The sequence below is a fragment of the Microtus ochrogaster genome, chromosome 19 (genome assembly GCF_000317375.1).
Source record: "Microtus ochrogaster isolate Prairie Vole_2 chromosome 19, MicOch1.0, whole genome shotgun sequence".
Classification (NCBI taxonomy): domain Eukaryota; kingdom Metazoa; phylum Chordata; class Mammalia; order Rodentia; family Cricetidae; genus Microtus; species Microtus ochrogaster.
Genome location: NC_022021.1, coordinates 47,656,065 through 47,663,137, shown reverse-complemented (window position 1 = coordinate 47,663,137; position 7,073 = coordinate 47,656,065).

Below are 7,073 nucleotides of genomic sequence, written 5' to 3'. Positions count from 1 at the left end.
AGAGGGCACCAGACCTCATTACAGATGGTTGTGAGCCACCATGTGGTTGCTGGGAATTGAACTCAGGACCTTTGGAAGAGCAGGCAATGCTCTTAAACCACTGAGCCATTTCTCCAGCCCACCATTGTGCTTTCAAAGCTCATACATTAGGGCTGGAGAGATGACTCAGCAGTTAAGAGCACTGACTGGTCTTCTGAGTTCAATTCCCAGCAACCACACGATGGCCCACAACCATCTGTAATGAGCTCTTGTGTCCTCTCCTGGCCTGCAAGGGCATATGCAGGCAGAACATTGGAAACAATAAATCAGTAAGTAAATTAAAAAAAAAAAAGAATGTGAACAACAACAACAAAAAAGTCCATGCAGTAAACATTCCTGGAGTTGATCACACACACAAAAAAAAAATGACATCTTGAAAATTGCAGGCAAGTGGATGGATGTAGATAAAATCATATTGAATGAGGTAACCCAGACCCAGGAAGACAAATATGTACTCACTCATAAGTGGTATTTATAAATAAAGTTAAGAAAAGCCAGAATAGCCGGGCGGTGGTGGCGCACGCCTTTAATCCCAGCACTCGGGAGGCAGAGGCAGGTGGATCTCTGTGAGTTCGAGAACAGCCTGGTCTACAGAGCTAGTTCCAGGACAGGCTCCAAAACCACAGAGAAACCCTGTCTTGAAAAACCAAAAAAAAAAAAAAAAATCCAGAATAAAGTCCAGAATCCCAGAGAACCTAGACAACAAAGAGGACCCTAAGAGACATATAAATAGATCTACATAGGAAAGGGAAAAAGACAAGATCTGAGTAAATTGGGAGTATAGGGGTTATGGCAGAGGGTAGAAGGGGAGAGGAGAGGAAGGAAGGAGTGAGAAAATTGTATAGCACAATAAAAACATAAAAAGAAGAAAGAAAAAAGAAAGACCTAAACTATGTGTCAGAAACAGTTGATATAAATTCTCAAGCAATGGAGAAGTTCATAAACTCAGAAAAAAAGTCCATTGGATTGTTTTCTGTCAGTTATCTGGTATTAAGAGACATGATACGATGAAAAAAAGAATTTATTGTATTATCAAATATGTGTAAACATTGGGGGTGCAGTGTCAGTTTGAATTGAACGGCTTTGAGTTTGGTCTGAAGTAGACGGTGACTTTGCACTCATGATTTCCTGCCTGCGCCTCCCTAGCACAGAGAGGATGCGAATGCTCCAGATTCGCCTTCGGGTCGCCTTCAGCCACAGGTGTGGTTAGTTTGCACTCTATATCTGTGAGTTATACGAGAACATGCTGCTGCATCATTTTCACACAGGAGCAGAAGAGGTTTCATGCAGAAGGCACTGTACTATAAATCATGTAAAATACAAAGCTGTTATTTGCCTACAGATTAGTGACATTAACTAGAAAATGTCTATTTCACTGATAGTTACATAATCCCTAGAAAATACTTGTATTTAAGATAACATGGTTTGAAGTCCATGTCTGTTATGAGTCAACTTTAATTTCATAAGCCAATCTCCAGCACAGAAACATTTGGTTTGACTGAAACGTGTCAAAATACCAAACAGCAGAAAAGACAGGGTGAGAACCTACTGCGTCCAACCCACAGAACCCCCAAGTGAACTGGAGCTCAAGTTCATCTTTTGATCTTTATGACACAGGAAAAATACTCGGGACACTTCCAGGAGAACTTCCAGGGAGCTCTGGAACTTGGAGGCCACATTCAGAGTTGGTGTTAGACAATGCACATGTTGCAGGACACAGGTAAACAGAAGAAAGTGTGTAACTACAGAGTACTGTAGACCCCCTGCCAGGTGTGCAGGGCTACATTTCCTCCCAACAGCCATTCAGTGTGTCTCCCCTCACAACCAATCCGTACACCCACACGTACATTACACCAACTCATCTCCCCCCTAGGAAACGGGTCCACACTTGGAACACTACAGTCTCTGAAGGAACGGGTGATGTGTTTTCATCCTAGTACTTTTCACTCTGCAGTGCCGAGTGACTGACTGCTTGGAGGGCGCACAGTCAGAATGGTAAGGGAGTGTTAGGTTAGGATTCAAGCCACTGGGGTGAGGCCGCCATAATCTAATCGCTAGAACCCAATCCAAGAAAAAGAAACTAACAGCCAGTACACCTATCTCCCTCGCAGAGCTCTCTGTCCTGGAAACTAAGCCTTAAACCATGAGGGCCCAGAAACCCAGCTTGTTCTGGATGTCCTGAGAAATGACAGCAGCCATGTGGTCGCTAGAGAAGCCCAGCTTCAGGCGCAGGCAGTCAGCTGCCCCATCCTGTCCTGGAGCTCCATCCACGTTCCCCATTCCTGAGCTACCCCACAAGCCGCAAGGTGGACACTCGCAGCTGCCCCGTGCGTACACAGCGGCCATTCCTAGCACCATCTGAATCTATTTTTCTCAAGCCTAGGTCAGCGCAGCCGGTCCAAGGCAATTTCTTCCCTCCAAACCCACCCCGCCGCCCGGCACAGTTCCTCAGACCTGCAGGGCTGCGCTGCACCCTGAACCAGACTCCAGGTCAGAGGTCTAACAGGAACAGACCACTATAAATATTCCCTGTGCGTTGGGGGAAAAATCTTGCGCAGACCGAATGCGGACGTAACAGCGGGCAGAGCCACTGTGTGTGACGTCACGGCGAGGGAGACTACATTTCCCACAACTCTGTGCGAAGACATTTGAGGATGTCACAGTGGGGTGATTGACAGAATTCTTCAGTTTCAGTCTTATGTATGTATAACAAATTGGTGGATACAAACAAGCTGTTTCAGATCAGTTCACCCACCGGAAGTCTGCTGCTTATAAAATCTGAGATTCAGAATGTGATTAGAACTTTGGCAGTAGTTTATTAGGTTTTATAGTTACTCCTGTCACTTTTTTATGACTACAAACCTCAGGTCTACTTAATATAGACCTTGCTGGAGCAAAGAAAGTTCGCATTGACTCAGGTTTACTGTAAAATAACGAAGCGAGAAGCTAATGCAGGACTGAGAGGTAACTGTTTCTCGTGAGTTTGAAACCAGTCTTTGTGTCCTGCCTGTCATCCCAGCTGCTCTAGATCTTAACGCAGAAGGAAGCCTTATCCATGGCTAACTCAGACAATTTACAGACACCTCGTCTCTAAGTACAAACTACAAACAGGGATAACAGGGAGAGCTAGCTACCTTAGGGGTCAAGCGCTTGCCCAGAATGAGGGAGGCCTTGGCTTAGTCCTACTTCAGATAAATAAACAATTTCTTCTGTATTGACACACTGGGAGCCGTAAGCAGGTGAAACTCCGTAGCCGGAGGAGCAGTTTTGTGTGTGTGTGTGTGTGTGTGTGTACATAGTAATCGTTCCGGGATAGAGTGTGGGTCAGCAGATGAGAGATATTTCAGAATCACTGAACCACTGCCCAGAATCGGCTGTGGTGTGGAAGGTCCTTCTGTATGTGTTGCTTTTATTGGTTAATGAATAAAGAGCTGCTTTGAACCTACAGCAGGGAAGAACAGAGCTAGGCGGGGAAAGCCAGGCCTATATGCTGGGAGAAAGAACAGCGGAGTCAGAGAGAAGCCATGAGCCTCTGGAGACAGATGTTGGGAACTTTACCCGGTAAGCCACAGCCATGTGGCGATATATAAATTAATAGAAATGGGTTAATATAAGAGTTAGGCAATAAGAAGCTAGAAATAATGGGTCAAGTAGTGATTTAATTAATACTGTGTGATTATTTCGGGGCTCAGTGGCCGAGACCCAACAAGCAGCCTCCCACTGCACCACTGAGCATCTTTCCGTATGTCCGTGTCTTGTGCACACTTTTATGCATTAATTTGTGTAAGAAATTAAATCTTGTTAGAGTTGTGCTAGAAATTGACACACCTTTCCTGACTTTTTTACAAACTCAGGCAAGCTGAAAACCATCTGTTCCCTGGGCACAGGCTTTCTTTCCCTGCACCTCCCTCAAGAGGATGGACACAGCTCCTGGGATCACACCCGAGGGTGCACTGACTCACGGTCCATCATGCATTGCAGTATTCCCCTCGCCTTAGGCTTGATTATTCTTTCTTCTCACTGATTCTGACATTGCTCCCATGTGGCAGTGTTTTCAAAGTCAAGAGTTTCTGCCTTGAGCTTCCCTCAGTTTCCCCAAATCAGGAAGCAGAGATGATGCTTTAGTGAGTAGAAGGACCATCAGAAATACATTTGTGGGGGGGGGCTGGAGAGATGGCTCAGTGGTTAAGAGCATTGCCTGCTCTTCCAAAGGTCCTGAGTTCAATTCCCGGCAACCACATGGTGGCTCACAACCATCTGTAATGAGGTCTGGTGCCCTCTTCTGGCCTGCAAGCATACACACAAACAGAATATTGTATACATAATAAATAAATAAATATTTTAAAAAAAGAAATACATTTGTGGGAATTACAAATGAGCTCACTTAAATAAAGAAGCTACATAGCCACATGTGCCAATCTCTCTTCTTCATAATGTTCATTTCTAAACTGGTCAAGCCAGAGACCAAAGTACAAACCTTTAGGAAAGGAGGGGTACATTGTCATGTGATGGCCCATGGTTCTTCAGAAGCTGTTTCTGAGCTGAGACAGAAGAAAGATCCCACTGTAATTTCAACCACTGTGAGGAATTGATGTCCTCTTTCTGGTTGTATTCTTCCTTGCAATGACAGAGCATGAGTTTTATTTATTATACAGCAACATGAATACCAGAATCTGTAATTAGGCAAAAGAGAATGAGTGATACAGATAATTACATTTTATGGTAAATATTAACAGTCCTTACAGGTAAGTGATCTTTAGAACCATGCAACGTTTACAAATACTTCATGTACTCCTACAGGCCCACTCAAATGGGAAATCTGCAAACAGGTCAATTTTATTTTAAAGTAACTTGAGAAATTAGTATAGCTTCTGAAAATGACAGAAGTTTCACACCTCTCTCCAACACTCAAAGAACATATTCCCTGAGGTAATGGTCATCAAGAGTCCAGCATATATGGAGTAGACATTGTACTCACAATGATGCTCAAAGAGATAGAAGACATGTCATCCACAGGCAAGTCACATTTGGTAAAAATTTGTTGTGTGACAATCTTTTTGTACATTGTTAAGATGTGTTATTCTCATTGGTTTAGAAAAGAACTTAATGGACAATAGCTAGGCAGGAAGAGGTTAGGCAAGACTTCCAGACAGGGAGAGAGCTCTCTGAGATGAAGAAGGGTGGAGATAACAGGAGATGCTGGGGGATGAACTTGCCATGCTGAAAAAGGTACTTTGCCATGTAGTGGTACATAAAAAAATATGGGTCATAGTCTAGTTAGAAGAGCTAACAAGACTAAGCTATGAGCTGAGAATTTAAAATTAATAATTTGCTGCTACTGTGGAGTTGCTGGTGGAACGGAATATTCTACCAACAAAGACTGGATTTAAGAATTCAATAGAAAATATTAAATGAAATTTCAATAATTCAAAAGGTGTACAATTAAGTTTGAGAATCATAACTTATCCCATTTGAGATAATCCCATATATCCCAAGCAGATTTCACACACCCCGTGAAGATGAGGATAATCTTGTTCTCCTAATTTTCTTGCGTATGCCTCCTAAGTGCTAGGATTATGAGCCCAAACCATTTTACCTGGATAATCTTTGTTACTGGTTTTGTTGGTTGAGTAAAGTATCTATTAGTAAGCTGTTTCTAGAGGAACACAACCAATGATGTGAATATATAATCAATATGTTTTATATATCATATATTTAATATATTAATAGAAATTAATAATATAAACAATTTATATATTTACCCATAAGTAAAATAGAATCCAAATTGAAAATCCCACAGTGTTTCATAACTTGAAGGATTAAAAGACTCCAGCACATATCTAATGTGAGATGCAAGAAGAACTCTTACCCATAAGCTCCTGCAATCTAAAAACCAAGCGACTACTTCCACCACACACTGACACAGAACAAACATGCTATTCTGAATCAGAATAACCAGAACACAGTACAGAAGGATTAGCCCCACGTTGACAAGGACAAATTCACAATCAGATGGCTCCACTTTTTGGGACTTCAGCAGCGCTGGTGTTGACTTCAAAGGACTCAGTGTGGCCCCACGCGTCCAGCTTCACCAGGAAGGCATATAGCCTGTCTCCCATGCATGCTCCTCATTGCTTGTAGGTTTCCTTTGCAGATCCTGGACTTCCCTCCATCATATCACTGGCTCCCCAATATCTTGGTCAACGTAATAATTTTGTTTATATAAGAAATGAATCGCCACAGTCTTGAGCAAATTGCATGATTCCAGCATCCATTACTTGTATTTTTTTCCAGCAATCAAACAATGATGTCACAATAATCTCAAGCAATACCTCCCAATTTTCAACACTCCATATTAACAGGATTTCTCTTACACACTAATTTCCTTCAATTGATTATTATCTAAGGGAGGATGAAATACTTTGCTATATTCTTTGCCTTCATAGCCTCATTTAGTCTTTTTTTAAAATATTTATTTATTTATTATGTATACAATATTCTGTCTGAGTGTATGTCTGCAGGCCAGAAGAGGGCACCAGACCTCATTCCAGATGTTTGTGAGCCACCATGTGGTTGCCAGGAATTAAACTCAGGACCTTTGGAAGAGCAGGCAATGCTCTTAACCACTGAGCCATCTCTCCAGCCCTAACCTCATTTAGTCTTACAAAGTGTAATTGTTGGACAAAGTTAAAAGTTATTGCTGGAATCATATGTACAAGGTTTCTACATAATATGAATTCACTTGTGGTTAACAAAAATTGAGTTTAAACTAAATGTGTTCCACATGATTTGTATCTGTAGGTTTTCTCAACAAAAAAATTCTTGATATGAAGGTGTGTCAAATAACCTTTTGTTGGAGTTTACAGTAGTTTCTCTTAAGTATGATTTTCTCATAATTAATTTCATTTTCTCATGTTTCATCTATTTACAGTTTCATTTGCTTTAACAGGATTCCTCTACACTATGGTGTTCAACTGACAATAAAAAAAATCAAGAGCCGGGCGGTGGTGGCGCACGCCTTTAATCCCAGCACT